A 17500-nucleotide genomic window follows, 5' to 3' on the forward strand; every position below is an offset into this window, starting at 1 on the left:
GAGAGGGAGGTAGAGAGAGGGAAGTAGATGGAGGTAGAGAGGGGGAAGGAGAGGGAGGTAGAGAGAGGGAATGAGAGGGAGGTAGAGAGAGGGAGGTAGAGAGAGGGAAGGAGAGGGAAGGAGTGGGAAGGAGAGGGAGGGAATGAGAGTGAGGTAGAGAGAGGGAAGTAGAGGGAGGTAGAGAGAGGGAAGTAGAGGGAGGTAGAGAGAGCATAACACTGTTTGTTTTTTTGCTGTTGGCTTACACTAATTATTCAAAAGTTGCTTTTAATTTAAAACAAAAATTCTTGATTGCATTTCAAATTATAAATTACTCGTTTGCTGTGTGATGACATGAATAAATTAAGGATAGATTGAAACAGTAGCCTGTAGATGTATTAAAATATAGGCCTCAGTAAATTACGGTATTAAGATTAAACAGGATGAGGTCTTTGGCCTACAGAGAGGGAGGTAGACAGAGGGAAGGGGAGGGAGGTAGAGAGAGGGAAGGAGAGGGAGGTAGACAGAGGGAAGGAGAGGGAAGTAGACAGAGGGAAGGAGAGGGAGGTAGACAGAGGGAAGGAGAGGGAGGTAGAGACAGGGAAGGAGAGGGAGGTAGACAGAGGGAAGGAGAGGGGGTCTGACAGAGGGAAGGAGAGGGAGGAGAGAGAGAGGGAAGGAAGGAGAGGGAGGTGGACAGAGGGAAGGAGAGGGAGGTAGACAGAGAGGGAAGGAGAGGGGGTCTGACAGAGGGAAGGAGAGGGAGGTAGAGAGAGGGAAGGAGAGGGAGGTAGACAGAGGGAAGGAGAGGGAGGTAGACAGAGGGAAGGAGAGGGAGGTAGACAGAGGGAAGGAGAGGGAGGTAGAGAGAGGGAAGGAGAGGGAGGTAGACAGAGGGAAGGAGAGGGAGGTAGACAGAGGGAAGGAGAGGGAGGTAGACAGAGGGAAGGAGAGGGAGGTAGACAGAGGGAAGGAGAGGGAGGTAGACAGAGGGAAGTAGATGGAGGTAGAGAGAGGGAAGGAGAGGGAGGTAGAGAGAGGGAAGGAGAGGGAGGTAGACAGAGGGAAGGAGGGGGAGGTAGACAGAGGGAAGGAGGGGGGTCTGACAGAGGGAAGGAGAGGGAGGTAGACAGAGGGAAGAAGGAGGGAGGTAGACAGAGGGAAGGAGAGGGAGGTAGACAGAGGGAAGGAGAGGGAGGTAGACAGAGGGAAGGAGAGGGAGGTAGACAGAGGGAAGGAGAGGGAGGTAGACAGAGGGAAGGAGAGGGAGGTAGACAGAGGGAAGGAGATGGAGGTAGAGAAAGGGAAGGAGAGGGAGTCTGACAGAGGGAAGGAGAGGGAGGTAGAGAGAGGGAAGATGAGGGAGGTAGACAGATGGAAGGAGAGGGAGGTAGACAAAGGAAGGAGAGGGAGGTAGACAGAGGGAAGGAGAGGGAGGTAGACAGAGGGAAGGAGAGGGAGGTAGACAGAAGGAAGGAGAGGGAGGTAGACAGAGGGAAGGAGAGGGAAGTAGACAGAGGGAAGGAGAGGGAGGTAGACAGAGGGAAGGAGAGGGAGGTAGAGACAGGGAAGGAGAGGGAGGTAGACAGAGGGAAGGAGAGGGAGGTAGACAGAGGGAAGGAGAGGGGGTCTGACAGAGGGAAGGAGAGGGAGGTAGAGAGAGGGAAGGAGAGGGAGGTGGACAGAGGGAAGGAGAGGGAGGTAGACAGAGGGAAGGAGAGGGGGTCTGACAGAGGGAAGGAGAGGGAGGTAGAGAGAGGGGAAGGAGAGGGAGGTAGACAGAGGGAAGGAGAGGGAGGTAGACAGAGGGAAGGAGAGGGAGGGAGGTAGACAGAGGGAAGGAGAGGGAGGTAGAGAGAGGGAAGGAGAGGGAGAGTAGACAGAGGGAAGGAGAGGGAGGTAGACAGAGGGAAGGAGAGGGAGGTAGACAGAGGGAAGGAGAGGGAGGTAGACAGAGGGAAGGAGAGGGAGGTAGACAGAGGGAAGTAGATGGAGGTAGAGGAGAGGGAAGGAGAGGGAGGTAGAGAGAGGAAGGAGAGGGAGGTAGACAGAGGGAAGGAGGGGGAGGTAGACAGAGGGAAGGAGAGGGAGGGAAGAGAGGAAGGAAGGAGAGGGAGGTAGACAGAGGGAAGGAGAGGGAAGTAGACAGAGGGAAGGAGAGGGAGGTAGACAGAGGGAAGGAGAGGGAGGTAGAGACAGGGAAGGAGAGGGAGGTAGACAGGGAAGGAGAGGGAAGGAGAGGGAGGTAGACAGAGGGAAGGAGAGGGAAGTAGACAGAGGGAAGGAGAGGGAGGTAGACAGAGGGAAGGAGAGGGAGGTAGAGACAGGGAAGGAGAGGGAGGTAGACAGAGGGGAAGGAGAGGGAGGTAGACAGAGGGAAGGAGAGGGGGGTCTGACAGAGAGGGAAGGAGAGGGAGGTAGAGAGAGGAAGGAGAGGAGGTGACAGAGGGGAAGGAGAGGGAGGTAGACAGAGGGAAGGAGAGGGAGTCTGACAGAGGGAAGGAGAGGGAGGTAGAGAGAGGGAAGGAGAGGGAGTCTGACAGAGGGAAGGAGAGGGAGGTAGACAGAGGGAAGGAGAGGGAGGTAGAGAGAGGGAAGGAGAGGGAGGTAGACAGAGGGAAGGAGAGGGAGTCTGACAGAGGGAAGGAGAGGGAGGACAGAGGGAGGGAAGGAGAGAGGAGTCTGACAGAGGAAGGAGAGGGAGGTAGACAGAGGGAAGGAGAGGGAGGAGAGAGGAGGAAGGAGAGGGAGTCTGACAGAGGGAAGGAGAGGGAGGTAGAGAGAGGGAAGGAGAGGGAGGTAGACAGAGGGAAGGAGAGGGAGGTAGACAGAGGGAAGGAGAGGGAGGTAGACAGAGGGAAGGAAAGGGAGGTAGAGAGAGGGAAGGAGAGGGAGTCTGACAGAGGGAATGAGAGGGAAGGAGAGGGAGGTAGACAGTGGGAAGGAGAGGGAGGTAGAGAGTGGGAAGGAGAGGGAGGTACACATAGGGAATGAGAGGGAAGGAGAGAGAGGGAAGGAGAGGGAGGTAGAGAGAGGGAAGGAGAGGGAAGAAGAGGGAGGGAAGGAGAGGGAGGTAGAGAGATGGAAGGTTAGAGAGGCTGCTAGAGAGAGTCTACTAAGTTATATGGGCTGCTGTACTAAGTACTAATGAGAGCATATGGTTATAAGAGGCTGCTATACTAAGTCTACTAATGATAATGACATGGTGGTTATATGAGGCTGCTGTACTAAGTACTAATGATAATGACATGGTGGTTATAAGAGGCTGCTATACTAAGTCTACTAATGATAATGACATGGTGGTTATAAGAATGATAATGCTGGTGGTTATAAGAGGCTGCTATACTAAGTACTAATGATAATGACATGGTGGTTATAAGAGGCTGCTATACTAAGTACTAATGATAATGACATGGTGGTTATAAGAGGCTGCTATACTAAGTACTAATGATAATGACATGGTGGTTATAAGAGGCTGCTATACTAAGTACTAATGATAATGACATGGTGGTTATATGAGGCTGCTATACTAAGTACTAATGATAATGACATGGTGGTTATAAGAGGCTGCTATACTAAGTACTAATGATAACAATAACAATTAGAATGATATCAAGAAAAAGGAAGGTTATTATAATTATGAATATTATTTTTCTGATAATTTGTAAGAGTGTAAACAACACTGTTATCAGTTGGTGTTACTCTTCAATAACACAGACCCCACGGCATTGGGAGAAAAATGTGTTTATTTAAAGAGGAAATATCATAGATGTTATGCTGAGAGGTGGATGTATATTCTCCCCTGTCCTCAGTGGTTCTCTCCACAGAACAAAGAGACAGGGTGTAGTTTTATAACCCAGCCCTAGCCTGTGGTTGACCAATTACAATTCTTTGCAATAACACTGGGCCAATGGCCAAATAACAAGTATCCTGTTTCAGGCTCGATGCCTAGAAAAATTCCTGCCATGTCTCTGACCCATTGTTCATTAATTCCCTATTACAGAAGAAGCACTATTTTGATTGTTAATTTTGATTGTTAAAAAGTACTCAGTTGACCTTTAGTACTCTGTTGACCTTTAGTACTCTGTTGACCTTTTGTCATGCCCTGACCTTAGAGAGCCTTTTTATTTCTCTATTTGGTTAGGTCAGGGTGTGATTTGGGTGGGCATTCTAGTTTGTATATTTCTTTGTTGGCTGAGTATGGTTCCCAATCATAGGCAGCTGTCTATTGTTGTCTCTGATTGGGGATCATACTTAGGCAGCCCTTTCCCTCCTTCTGTGTGGGATCTTGTCTTTGTGTGTTGCATGTGTTGCACTCCGAAGCTTTACGTTCGTTGTGTTGTTTATTGTTTTTTTTGGTGGAACATTTAATAAAGAAAATGACCGCCTCCCACACTGCACCTTGGTCCGGTCATTCTACCACTAACGACGTAACACATTTAGTACTCTGTTGACCTTTAGTACTCTGTTGACCTTTGGTACTCTGTTGACCTTTAGTACTCTGTTGACCTTTGGTACTGTGTTGACCTTTAGTACTCTGTTGACCTTTAGTACTCTGTTGACCTTTAGTACTGTGTTGACCTTTAGTACTCTGTTGACCTTTAGTACTCTGCGTTGTGTACTTATCTTCATAATATTCTTACAACACTAGCTACATTTGAAATAACAGCAGAGAGGCTGTTCTAATGAACAACAAGTGTGAATCCTTAATTACAGCATAGCTAAGATTTAAAAACAGACGGATTTGTGGAATTGTTTATCCAACATGTTGTGGTTGACAAGCCTCACAGAATCAGTCAGCTATAAAACAAACACTCAAACAGAAACAGGAAGTGTCTTATTTATTTATTTATTTTGTCTTATAGTCCTCTCTGTGTAGGTGGGCCTTGGCTTCAGCTCAGTGGGCTAACGTACACTAGTCCTCTCTGTGTAGGTGGGCCTTGGCTTCAGCTCAGAGGGCTAACGTACAGTAGTCCTCTCTGTGTAGGTGGGCCTTGGCTTCAGCTCAGAGGGCTAACGTGGGCCTTGGCTTCACAGAGGGCTAGTCCTCTCTGTGTAGGTGGGCCTTGGCTTCAGCTCAGAGGGCTAACGTACAGTAGTCCTCTCTGTGTAGGTGGGCCTTGGCTTCAGCTCAGAGGGCTAACGTACACTAGTCCTCTCTGTGTAGGTGGGCCTTGGCTTCAGCTCAGAGGGCTAACGTACACTAGTCCTCTCTGTGTAGGTGGGCCTTGGCTTCAGCTCAGAGGGCTAACGTACACTAGTCCTCTCTGTGTAGGTGGGCCTTGGCTTCAGCTCAGAGGGCTAACGTACAGTAGTCCTCTCTGTGTAGGTGGGCCTTGGCTTCAGCTCAGAGGGCTAACGTACAGTAGTCCTCTCTGTGTAGGTGGGCCTTGGCTTCAGCTCAGAGGGCCTTGGCTTCAGCTCAGACGTACAGTAGTCCTCTCTGTGTAGGTGGGCCTTGGCTTCAGCTCAGAGGGCTAACGTACACTAGTCCTCTCTGTGTAGGTGGGCCTTGGCTTCAGCTCAGAGGGCTAACGTACAGTAGTCCTCTCTGTGTAGGTGGGCCTTGGCTTCAGCTCAGAGGGCTAGTCCTCTCTGTGTAGGTGGGCCTTGGCTTCAGCTCAGAGGGCTAACGTACAGTAGTCCTCTCTGTGTACAGTAGTCCTCTCTGTGTAGGTGGGCCTTGGCTTCAGCTCAGTGGGCTAACGTACACTAGTCCTCTCTGTGTAGGTGGGCCTTGGCTTCAGCTCAGAGGGCTAACGTACACTAGTCCTCTCTGTGTAGGTGGGCCTTGGCTTCAGCTCAGAGGGCTAACGTACAGTAGTCCTCTCTGTGTAGGTGGGCCTTGGCTTCAGCTCAGTGGGCTAACGTACAGTAGTCCTCTCTGTGTAGGTGGGCCTTGGCTTCAGCTCAGAGGGCTAACGTACAGTAGTCCTCTCTGTGTAGGTGGGCCTTGGCTTCAGCTCAGAGGGCTAACGTACACTAGTCCTCTCTGTGTAGGTGGGCCTTGGCTTCAGCTCAGAGGGCTAACGTACACTAGTCCTCTCTGTGTAGGTGGGCCTTGGCTTCAGCTCAGAGGGCTAACGTACAGTAGTCCTCTCTGTGTAGGTGGGCCTTGGCTTCAGCTCAGTGGGCTAACGTACAGTAGTCCTCTCTGTGTAGGTGGGCCTTGGCTTCAGCTCAGAGGGCTAACGTACAGTAGTCCTCTCTGTGTAGGTGGGCCTTGGCTTCAGCTCAGAGGGCTAACGTACACTAGTCCTCTCTGTGTAGGTGGGCCTTGGCTTCAGCTCAGAGGGCTAACGTACACTAGTCCTCTCTGTGTAGGTGGGCCTTGGCTTCAGCTCAGAGGGCTAACGTACACTAGTCCTCTCTGTGTAGGTGGGCCTTGGCTTCAGCTCAGAGGGCTAACGTACAGTAGTCCTCTCTGTGTAGGTGGGCCTTGGCTTCAGCTCAGAGGGCTAACGTACACTAGTCCTCTCTGTGTAGGTGTGATTGGTATCCACAGTCAAAGTAGTTTAATTAAGGAGGTGTTATTTTCTAACAAATATAGTTGTGCGTCTGTTTTCATTTTTGAGGTTTGCCTCTCAAATTATAACATTTTCCCCACAGTGGAGAATAGGTTGTTGTTGGCTCTGGTCAACAGTAGTTTATACACTGAGTGTACCAAACATTAAGAACACCTTCCTAATATTGAGTTGCACCCCCCTTTGCCCTCAGAACTTCCTCAATTCGTCGGGGCATGGACTCTACAAGGCGTTGAAAGCATTCCACAAGGACGCTGGCCCATGTTGACTCCAATGCTTCCCACAGTTGTGTCAAGCTGGCTGGATGTCCTTTGGGTGGTCGACCATTCTTCATACACACAGGAAACTGTTGAGTGTGGAAAAACCCAGCAGCGTTGCAGTTCTTGACACAAACCGGTGTGCCTGGAACCTACTACCCCTACATACCCCGTTTAAAGGCACTTACATCTTGTATCTTGCCCATTGACCCTCTGAATGACACATACACAATCCATGTCTCAATTGTCTCAAGGCATAACAATTCTTATTTCTTCGTGTCATGGAAAGAGCAGGTGTTCTTAATATTTTGTATACTCATCAGTGGAGGCTGCTGAGGGGAGGACGGCTCATAAAGGGAGCGAAAGCCATGGAAACCATGTGTTTTGATGTATTTTATACCATTCCATTCATTCTGCTCCAGCCATTACCACGAGCCTGTCCTCCCCAATTAAGGTGGCACCAGCCTCCTGTGGTACTCCGTGTGTAATTGGCATGTTGGTCACTGTGTGTTGCGTGTCAGGCTGTGAGTTATTTGTGTGTCATTTACTTCCATGCCACATATGCTGTAAGGTCACATCCTGCCCAGAATAATGGCCTCTGACAGGGCATTGTGGGATTGTTAGTGGTGCACTATGGTCACGCTGTGTGTGTGTGTGTGTAGGTGTGTGTGTGTGTGTGTGTGTAGGTGTGTGTGTGTCTTTGTGTGTGTAAACAGTATGGTGGTGGTCAGGGTGATAACGTCTTCCTGTCTTGTGTTGATTCAGTTCCTGTGTTACCCTCCAGATAAGAGAACAGCTTTAGCACACACACACACACACACACACACACACACACACACACACGCACACGCACACGCACACGCACGCACACGCACGCACGAACGCACGCACGCATGCACACAGACACAGATACAAGACAGACAGACACACACACACACACAGACACACACACACACACACACACACAGACACAGACACAGACACACACACACACACACACACACACACACACACACACACACAGACACAGACACACACACACACACACACACACAGACACAGACACACACACACACACACACACACACACAGACACACACACACACACACACACACACACACACACACACACATACACACAGACACACACACACACACACAGACACAGACACACAGACACACAGACACACACACACACATACACACACACAGACACACACGTGTTCGCGTACACATACGTTTTACAGTTTTTAAAAATTGCTAACCTGCATTGGTCAAAACATGAGTAACATATTCAAAACTCTTCACAGAGTCGGTGACAGAGAAGTGTGTATCGACCAAACTGTGAATAGTTTGTCATTGCTTTCACACAAAATGCATTCAATAACCACATTCTTCCGAAATCCATGAACTCTTTTCTCATTCAGACTCCACCACCTGCTAAACTATATTTGCAGCACATGTTTTCAAATGCTAACACACTGTTTCCAAAACTGTTAAAAACACATTCAAAACAGAACGATGGTAAATGTTGTGCATTTCTGCAGTAACCAGACTGAAAGGTATAGAACATCTCAGCAGAATGCTTATTCATTCCAAACATAACTGATTGCAGTTTCAGCTGAAAGCCGACCCAAGTGTCCTGTTTCCAGTCTCGTTCCCAAACAGACAAAAGAGGACGGCTTCGGAATGATTTAGTTTGGAAACATGGATCAAGGAAGACAGGTTGTTGGGGAAAGGAAGGTGTCAGGGAGAGGGAGACAGGTTGGTGGGGAAAGGAAGGTGTCAGGGAGAGGGAGACAGGTTGGTGGGGAAAGGAAGGTGTCAGGGAGAGGGAGACAGGTTGGTGGGGAAAGGAAGGTGTCAGGGAGAGGGAGACAGGTTGGTGGGTTAAGGAAGGTGTCAGGGAGAGGGAGACAGGTTGGTGGGGAGAGAAGAGTGGCAGGGAGAGGGAGACAGGTTGGTGGGGAGAGAAGAGTGGCAGGGAGAGGGAGACAGGTTGGTGGGGAAAGGAAGGTGTCAGGGAGAGGGAGACAGGTTGGTGGGGAAAGGAAGGTGTCAGGGAGAGGGAGACAGGTTGGTGGGGAAAGGAAGGTGTCAGGGAGAGGGAGACAGGTTGGTGGGAAAAGGAAGGTGTCAGGGAGAGGGAGACAGGTTGGTGGGGAAAGGAAGGTGTCAGGGAGAGGGAGACAGGTTGGTGGGGAGAGAAGAGTGGCAGGGAGAGGGAGACAGGTTGGTGGGGAAAGGAAGGTGTCAGGGAGAGGGAGACAGGTTGGTGGGGAAAGGAAGGTGTCAGGGAGAGGGAGACAGGTTGGTGGGGAAAGGAAGGTGTCAGGGAGAGGGAGACAGGTTGGTGGGTTAAGGAAGGTGTCAGGGAGAGGGAGACAGGTTGGTGGGGAGAGAAGAGTGGCAGGGAGAGGGAGACAGGTTGGTGGGGAAAGGAAGGTGTCAGGGAGAGGGAGACAGGTTGGTGGGGAGAGAAGAGTGTCAGGGAGAGGGAGACAGGTTGGTGGGGGAAAGAAGAGTGGCAGGGAGAGGGAGACAGGTTGGTGGGGAAAGGAAGGTGTCAGGGAGAGGGAGACAGGTTGGTGGGGAAAGGAAGGTGTCAGGGAGAGGGAGACAGGTTGGTGGGGAAAGGAAGGTGGCAGGGAGAGGGAGACAGGTTGGTGGGGAAAGGAAGGTGTCAGGGAGAGCGAGACAGGTTGGTGGGGAGAGAAGAGTGGCAGGGAGAGGGAGACAGGTTGGTGGGGAAAGGAAGGTGTCAGGGAGAGGGAGACAGGTTGGTGGGGAAAGGAAGGTGTCAGGGAGAGGGAGACAGGTTGGTGGGGAAAGGAAGGTGTCAGGGAGATGGAGACAGGTTGGTGGGGAGAGGAAGGTGTCAGGGAGAGGGAGACAGGTTGGTGGGGAAAGGAAGGTGTCAGGGAGAGGGAGACAGGTTGGTGGGGAGAGGAAGGTGTCAGGGACGGGGAGACAGGTTGGTGGGGAGAGAAGAGTGGCAGGGTGAGGGAGACAGGTTGGTGGGGAGAGAAGAGTGGCAGGGAGAGGAAGACAGGTTGGTGGGGAGAGAAGAGTGGCAGGGAGAGGGAGACAGGTTGGTGGGGAAAGGAAGGTGTCAGGGAGAGGGAGACAGGTTGGTGGGGAGAGAAGAGTGGCAGGGAGAGGAGACAGGTTGGTGGGGAAAGAAGAGTGGCAGGGAGAGGGAGACAGGTTGGTGGGGAGAGAAGAGTGGCAGGGAGAGGGAGACAGGTTGGTGGGGAGAGAAGAGTGGCAGGGAGAGGAAGACAGGTTGGTGGGGAGAGAAGAGTGGCAGGGAGAGGAAGACAGGTTGGTGGGGAGAGAAGAGTGGCAGGGAGAGGGAGACAGGTTGGTGGGGGAAAGAAGAGTGGCAGGGAGAGGGAGACAGGTTGGTGGGGGAAAGAAGAGTGGCAGGTCGAGGGAGACAGGTTGGTGGGGGAAAGAAGAGTGGCAGGGAGAGGGAGACAGGTTGGTGGGGAGAGAAGAGTGGCAGGGAGAGGGAGACAGGTTGGTGGGGGAAAGAAGAGGGGCAGGGAGAGGGAGACAGGTTGGTGGGGAGAGAAGAGTGGCAGGGAGAGGGAGACAGGTTGGTGGGGAGAGAAGAGTGGCAGGGAATGTGAATACGGTCAGCTCAACGACATTATCACTGTTGGGAATGTGAATACGGTCAGCTCAACGACATTATCACTGTTGGGAATGTGAATACGGTCAGCTCAATGACATTATCACTGTTGGGAATGTGAATTCGGTCAGCTCAACGACATTATCACTGTTGGGAATGTGAATACGGTCAGCTCAACGACATTATCACTGTTGGGAATGTGAATTCAGTCAGCTCAACGACATTATCACTGTTGGGAATGTGAATTCAGTCAGCTCAACGACATTATCACTGTTGGGAATGTGAATTCAGTCAGCTCAACGACATTATCACTGTTGGGAATGTGAATTCAGTCAGCTCAACGACATTATCACTGTTGGGAATGTGAATTCAGTCAGCTCAACGACATTATCACTGTTGGGAATGTGAATTCAGTCAGCTCAACGACATTATCACTGTTGGGAATGTGAATTCAGTCAGCTCAACGACAAGAGTCCTAGAGAAACATTAAATAAGGATGAAGCAGTTTTTCCCTTTGAGAGAAACGGGGAACGTGTGAATGAACTCCGGTATCAATATGTCCAGGTAAGATGTCTGTTTAATAACCCAACAGGGTTTACATACACAGCTATGCATAATGTAAAGTACTGTAAAACTGTAGATGTACTGTATTTTAGAGAGTAATGGAGATGGAAGCCAGGCAAACTGCACATACATTCATCTTTGTGGATGAAGCTTTATTCAACCTGGCAAAAACACGCCGCAGGGGAAGAAATGTGATTGGACACAGAGTAACTGTGGATGTCCCAGGCCAGAGAGGAGCTAACATCACAATGTGTGCAACACTGTCCAATGATGGCTTGCTGTTACACAAACCACTCATTGGCCCCTACAATACAGAGAGTATCATTTATTTTCTGGATGACCTGCATAATCAGCTTGTGCCAGCGGAGGAGAGGAGCAAGAAACTCCCCTACCTTCGTTGTTGTATGGGATAATGTGGCATTCCACCACTCTGCTGCAGTCACAGACTGGTTTACTACACATCCCAGGATGTCAGTACTGTTCCTGCCTCTGTTCTCCCACTTCCTAAACTCCATAGAGGAGTCTGTCTCTGCGTGGAGGTGGAAGGTTTATGACCAACATCCATATGACCAGATGTCCTTACTGGATGCTATGAATGCAGGGTGTGGAGACACTTCTCCTGAAGACTGATAGGGTGTGGAGACACTTCTCCTGAAGACTGTCAGGGTCTGGAGACACTTCTCCTGAAGACTGCCAGGGTGTAGAGACACTTCTCCTGAAGACTGCCAGGGTGTAGAGACACTTCTCCTGAAGACTGCCAGGGTATGGAGACACTTCTCCTGAAGACTGTCAGGGTGTGGAGACACTTCTCCTGAAGACTGTCAGGGTGTGGAGACACTTCTCCTGAAGACTGTCAGGGTGTGGAAACACTTCTCCTGAAGACTGTCAGGGTGTGGAGACACTTCTGAAGACTGCCAGGGTTGGATTAGACATTGCAGAAGATACTTTCCAAGATGCATCGCCAGAGAAGACATAAGATGTGATGTGGATGAGAACTTGTGGCCAAATGCAGGAGAGAGAGAGAACTAGAACCCTCACAGTACTGTACAGTATGAGTGATTATACTAGACACGTTGATGAGAACTAGACCCCTCACAGTACTGTACAGTATGAGTGATTATACTATACATGTTGATGAGAACTAGAACCCTCACAGTACTGTACAGTATGAGTGATTATACATGTTGATGAGAACTAGACCCCTCACAGTACTGTACAGTATGAGTGATTATACTATACATGTTGATGAGAACTAGACCCCTCACAGTACTGTACAGTATGAGTGATTATACATGTTGATGAGAACTAGAACCCTCACAGTACTGTACAGTATGAGTGATTATACATGTTGATGAGAACTAGAACCCTCACAGTACTGTACAGTATGAGTGATTATACATGTTGACGAGAACTAGAACCCTCACAGTACTGTACAGTATGAGTGATTATACATGTTGATGAGAACTAGAACCCTCACAGTACTGTACAGTATGAGTGATTATACTACACTAGTGATTATACTATACTAGTGATTATACTATACTAGTGATTATACTATACATGTTGATGAGAACTAGAACCCTCACAGTACTGTACAGTATGAGTGATTATACATGTTGATGAGAACTAGACCCCTCACAGTACTGTACAGTATGAGTGATTATACATGTTGATGAGAACTAGACCCCTAGTGATTATACACAGTACTGTACAGTGATTAGTGATTATACATGTTGATGAGAACTAGACCCCTCACAGTACTGTACAGTATGAGTGATTATACTACACTAGTGATTATACTACACTAGTGATTATACTATACTAGTGATTATACTATACTAGTGATTATACTGAGAATACTAGACCCTCACAGTACTGTACAGTATTATACTATACTAGTGATTATACATGTTGATTAGAACTAGATTATACTATACTAGTGATTATACAGTATAGTGATTATACATGTTGATGAGAACTAGAACCCTCACAGTACTGTATACAGTATTATACTATACTAGTGATTATACTACACTAGTGATTATACTATACTAGTGATTATACTATACTAGTGATTATACATACTGATGAGAACTAGACCTAGTGATTATACTACACTAGTACTGTACTAGTGATTATACTATATGATTATACTATACTAGTGATTATACTACACTAGTGATTATACTACACTAGTGATTATACTATACTAGTGATTATACTATACTAGTGATTATACTATACTAGTGATTATACTATACTAGTGATTATACTATACTAGTGATTATACTATACTAGTGATTATACTATACATGATTATACTATAGAATACTATACTAGATTATACTACACTCTACAGTGATTATACTAGTATGAGTGATTATACTATGTTGATGAGAACTAGTGATTATACTAGTGATTAGTATTATACAGTATGAGTGATTATACATGTTGATGAGAACTAGAACCCTCACAGTACTGTACAGTATGAGTGATTATACTACACTAGTGATTATACTACACTAGTGATTATACTACACTAGTGATTATACTATACTAGTGATTATACTATACTAGTGATTATACATGTTGATTATACTATACTAGATTAACTAGACCTATACTAGTGATTATACTACAGTGATTATACTATACAGTATGAGTGATTATACTACACTAGTGATTATACTACACTAGTGATTATACTATACTAGTGATTATACTATACTAGTGATTATACTATACTAGTGATTATACTATACTAGTGATTATACATGTGATTATACTAACTAGAACCTATACAGTATTATACTATACTAGTGTACTAGTATTATACTAGTGATTATACTACACTAGTGATTATACTATACTAGTGATTATACTATACTAGTGATTATACTATACTAGTGATTATACTATACTAGTGATTATACTATACTAGTGATTATACTATACTAGTGATTATACTATACTAGTGATTATACTATACTAGTGATTATACTATACTAGTGATTATACTATACTAGTGATTATACTACTAGTGATTATACAGTATGAGTGATTATACTACACTAGTGATTATACTACACTAGTGATTATACTATACTAGTGATTATACTATACTAGTGATTATACTATACTAGTGATTATACTATACTAGTGATTATACTATACTAGTGATTATACTATACTAGTGATTATACTATACTAGTGATTATACTATACTAGTGATTATACTAGTGATTATACTACACTAGTGATTATACTATACTAGTGATTATACTATACTAGTGATTATACTACACTAGTGATTATACTATACTAGTGATTATACTATACTAGTGATTATACTATACTAGTGATTATACTATACTAGTGATTATACTATACTAGTGATTATACTATACTAGTGATTATACTATACTAGTGATTATACTATACTAGTGATTATACTATACTAGTGATTATACTATACTAGTGATTATACTACACTAGTGATTATACTATACATGTTGATGATTATTTTATTTCATTATTTTAACAGCCCTGGAATTTCAGGAAGAAGTTTTTTGTTTAAACTTTTTATTTTTTACAAGTAAATTACTATTTTTTCAAAGGAATAGAAAAAATAAAGGCCATTGAAGCAATTTGCTGCATTTCTGATTCATTGTTGTTTCATGTACTTTCGTACAGTCAATCAAGAGAAAAGGTGTTATACTCATTCTATAATGAAATACTGATTTACGTGAAAAATCATTCAAACTTCAAAGACAGAAGTGCATCATTTTTGTAATGCTCCCTGTTGTCAGTGTTTTTCAGGTCAGTGACAACGTATGTTTTCTGAGTGAGAATTGTCTGTGTCTGTGCCTCTGTATGTGTGTGTGTGTCTGTCTGTGTGTCCGTGTGTGTCTGTCTGTGTGTGTGTGTGTGTGTGTGTGTGTGTGTGTGTGTGTGTGTGTGTGTGTGTGTGTGTGTGTGTGTGTGTGTGTGTGTGTGTGTGTGTGTGTGTGTGTGTGTGTGTGTGTGTGTGTGTGTGTGTGTGTCTGTCTGTCTGTCTGTCTGTCTGTCTGTCTGTCTGTCTGTCTGTCTGTCTGTCTGTCTGTCTGTGTGTGTGTCTGTGTGTGTGTGTGTGTGTGTCTGTGTGTGTGTGTGTGTATATGTGTGTGTGTGTGTATATCTGTGTGTGTCTGTGGCTGTATGTGTGTCTGTGTCGGTGTGTGTGTCTCTGTGTGTGTCTGTGTGTGTGTCTCTGTGTGTGTGCCTGTGTGTGTGTGTATGTGTGTCTGTGTCGGTGTGTGTCTGTGTGTGTCTCTGTGTGTGTCTGTGTGTGTCTCTGGGTGTGTGCCTGTGTGTGTGTGTGTATGTGTGTCTGTGTCGGTGTGTGTGTCTGTGTGTGTCTCTGTGTGTGCCTGTGTGTGTGCCTGTGTGTGTGCCTGTGTGTGTGTGTGTGCTTGCTGAGCCTGACAGGATGCAGGACCAAAAAACAAGCTTTCTGTAGAAGGTTAGCTGACAGAGCGGATTCAATTAGAGTTGTGTTCACTGCAGAAAGAATGCATGATTTAGTAGTCTACTCTCACGCCATTAATCCTCTGTTAATATATGAATTTTATTCATTTAAAAAAAAAACTCCAGAGGAACAATTAGAGTGAAGTGCCTTGCTCAAGGGCACATTGACAGATGTCTCACCTCGTCGGCTATATTCCCATATATGCTAATGTAACGGAGTTACATACCATAAGTTCCGACCTTTCGAAAGAGCCAATGGAGCCATCGGTTCAAGCCCCAGAATGGGGACAGGGGCAGTGGAGGAAGCTGTCGTATTAGCAGCTCGCTGACATCCGATTCACTAATATAAAAAGTCCCACATCCATCATTCAGTGCTTGATAAATGGATTAATGGATGGATGGATGGATGAATGGATGAATGAATGAATGAATGGATAGATGAATAAATGAATGAATGAATGGATAGATGGATGGGTGGATGGATGGGTGGATGAATGAATGCATGGGTGGATGAATAAATGAATGAATGGGTGGATGAATGAATGGATGAATGAATGAATGAATGGATGGATGGATGGATGGTGCTGTTTATGGGGAGGTGTTATTTTTCTCCGTGTAGTGAGACGGTGTGACGTACTACCTGAGTTCTACTGGGATCTGAATACTAAGATGGAAGTTCCAGCATTCAGAGATACGATTATTAACAGAGAAAGAGAGGGAGGGAGGAGGAGCGAGTAGTGGGGTAGAGAGGAGGGAGAGAGAGAGGGAGGGAGGAGGAGCGAGTAGTGGGGTAGAGAGGAGGGGGAGAGAGCGAGGGAGGAGGAGCGAGTAGTGGGGTAGAGAGGAGGGAGAGAGAGAGAGAGGGAGGGAGGAGGAGCGAGTAGTGGGGTAGAGAGGAGGGGGAGAGAGGGGAGGGAGGGAGGAGGAGGAGAGATAATCAGGGGAAAAAGGAAGACGAAGTTTCTCTCTTTGAGGATTTAGATAAACACTGTTATCTCCTTAAGCCCAGCACACACACACACACACACACACACACACACACACACACACACACACACACACACACACACACACACACACACACACACACACACACACACACACAGACACACAGACACACACAGACACAGAGACACACACAGACAGTCACACACACAGACACATTACACACGACACATTCAGTAAATTCCTCTGAGTTCTCCTGCTGTTCCTGTCGCTGGGAGAGGGGAAGGAAGGTCAACAGAGGAAAAGAGAAAAGAAGGGAGAGAGAGAAAGAGAGAGAGAGAGACACACAGAGAGAGAGAGAGAGACAGAGAGACAGAGAGAGAGAGAGAGAGACAGAGAGAGAGAGACAGAGACAGAGAGAGAGAGACAGAGAGAGAGAGAGAGAGAGAGAGAGAGAGAGAGAGAGAGACAGACAGACAGACAGACAGACAGACAGACAGACAGACAGACAGACAGACAGACAGACAGAGTATAGCCAATTGGCTATACTAAAACTCTTTAACATCATCCTTAGCTCTGGCATCTTCCCCAATATGCAGCTTAAGCCCCACCCTCTTCAACATATATATCAACGAATTGGCGCGGGCACTAGAAAAGTCTGCAGCACCCGGCCTCACCCTACTAGAATCTGAAGTCAAATGTCTACTGTTTGCTGATGATCTGGTGCTTCTGTCACCAACCAAGGAGGGCCTACAGCAGCACCTAGATCTTCTGCACAGATTCTGTCAGACCTGGGCCCTGACAGTAAATCTCAGTAAGACCAAAATAATGGTGTTCCAAAAAAGGTCCAGTTGCCAGGACCACAAATACAAATTCCATCTAGACACTGTTGCCCTAGAGCACACAAAAAACTATACATACCTTGGCCTAAACATCAGCGCCACAGGTAACTTCCACAAAGCTGTGAACGATCTGAGAGACAAGGCAAGAAGGGCATTCTATGCCATCAAAAGGAACATAAATTTCAACATACCAATTAGGATCTGGCTAAAAATACTTGAATCAGTCATAGAGCCCATTGCCCTTTA

The 17500-nt window shown here is 46.6% G+C and overlaps 1 pseudogene; it reads left to right on the top strand.

Annotated features, from left to right (window-relative positions):
- Nucleotides 1–16662: 16662 nt before the first annotated feature.
- LOC135559700 (zinc finger CCCH domain-containing protein 13-like) overlaps nt 16663–17500 on the top strand; it is a 3061-nt pseudogene continuing 2223 nt past the window's right edge.

Source organism: Oncorhynchus nerka, linkage group LG14 (genome assembly GCF_034236695.1).
Source record: "Oncorhynchus nerka isolate Pitt River linkage group LG14, Oner_Uvic_2.0, whole genome shotgun sequence".
Classification (NCBI taxonomy): domain Eukaryota; kingdom Metazoa; phylum Chordata; class Actinopteri; order Salmoniformes; family Salmonidae; genus Oncorhynchus; species Oncorhynchus nerka.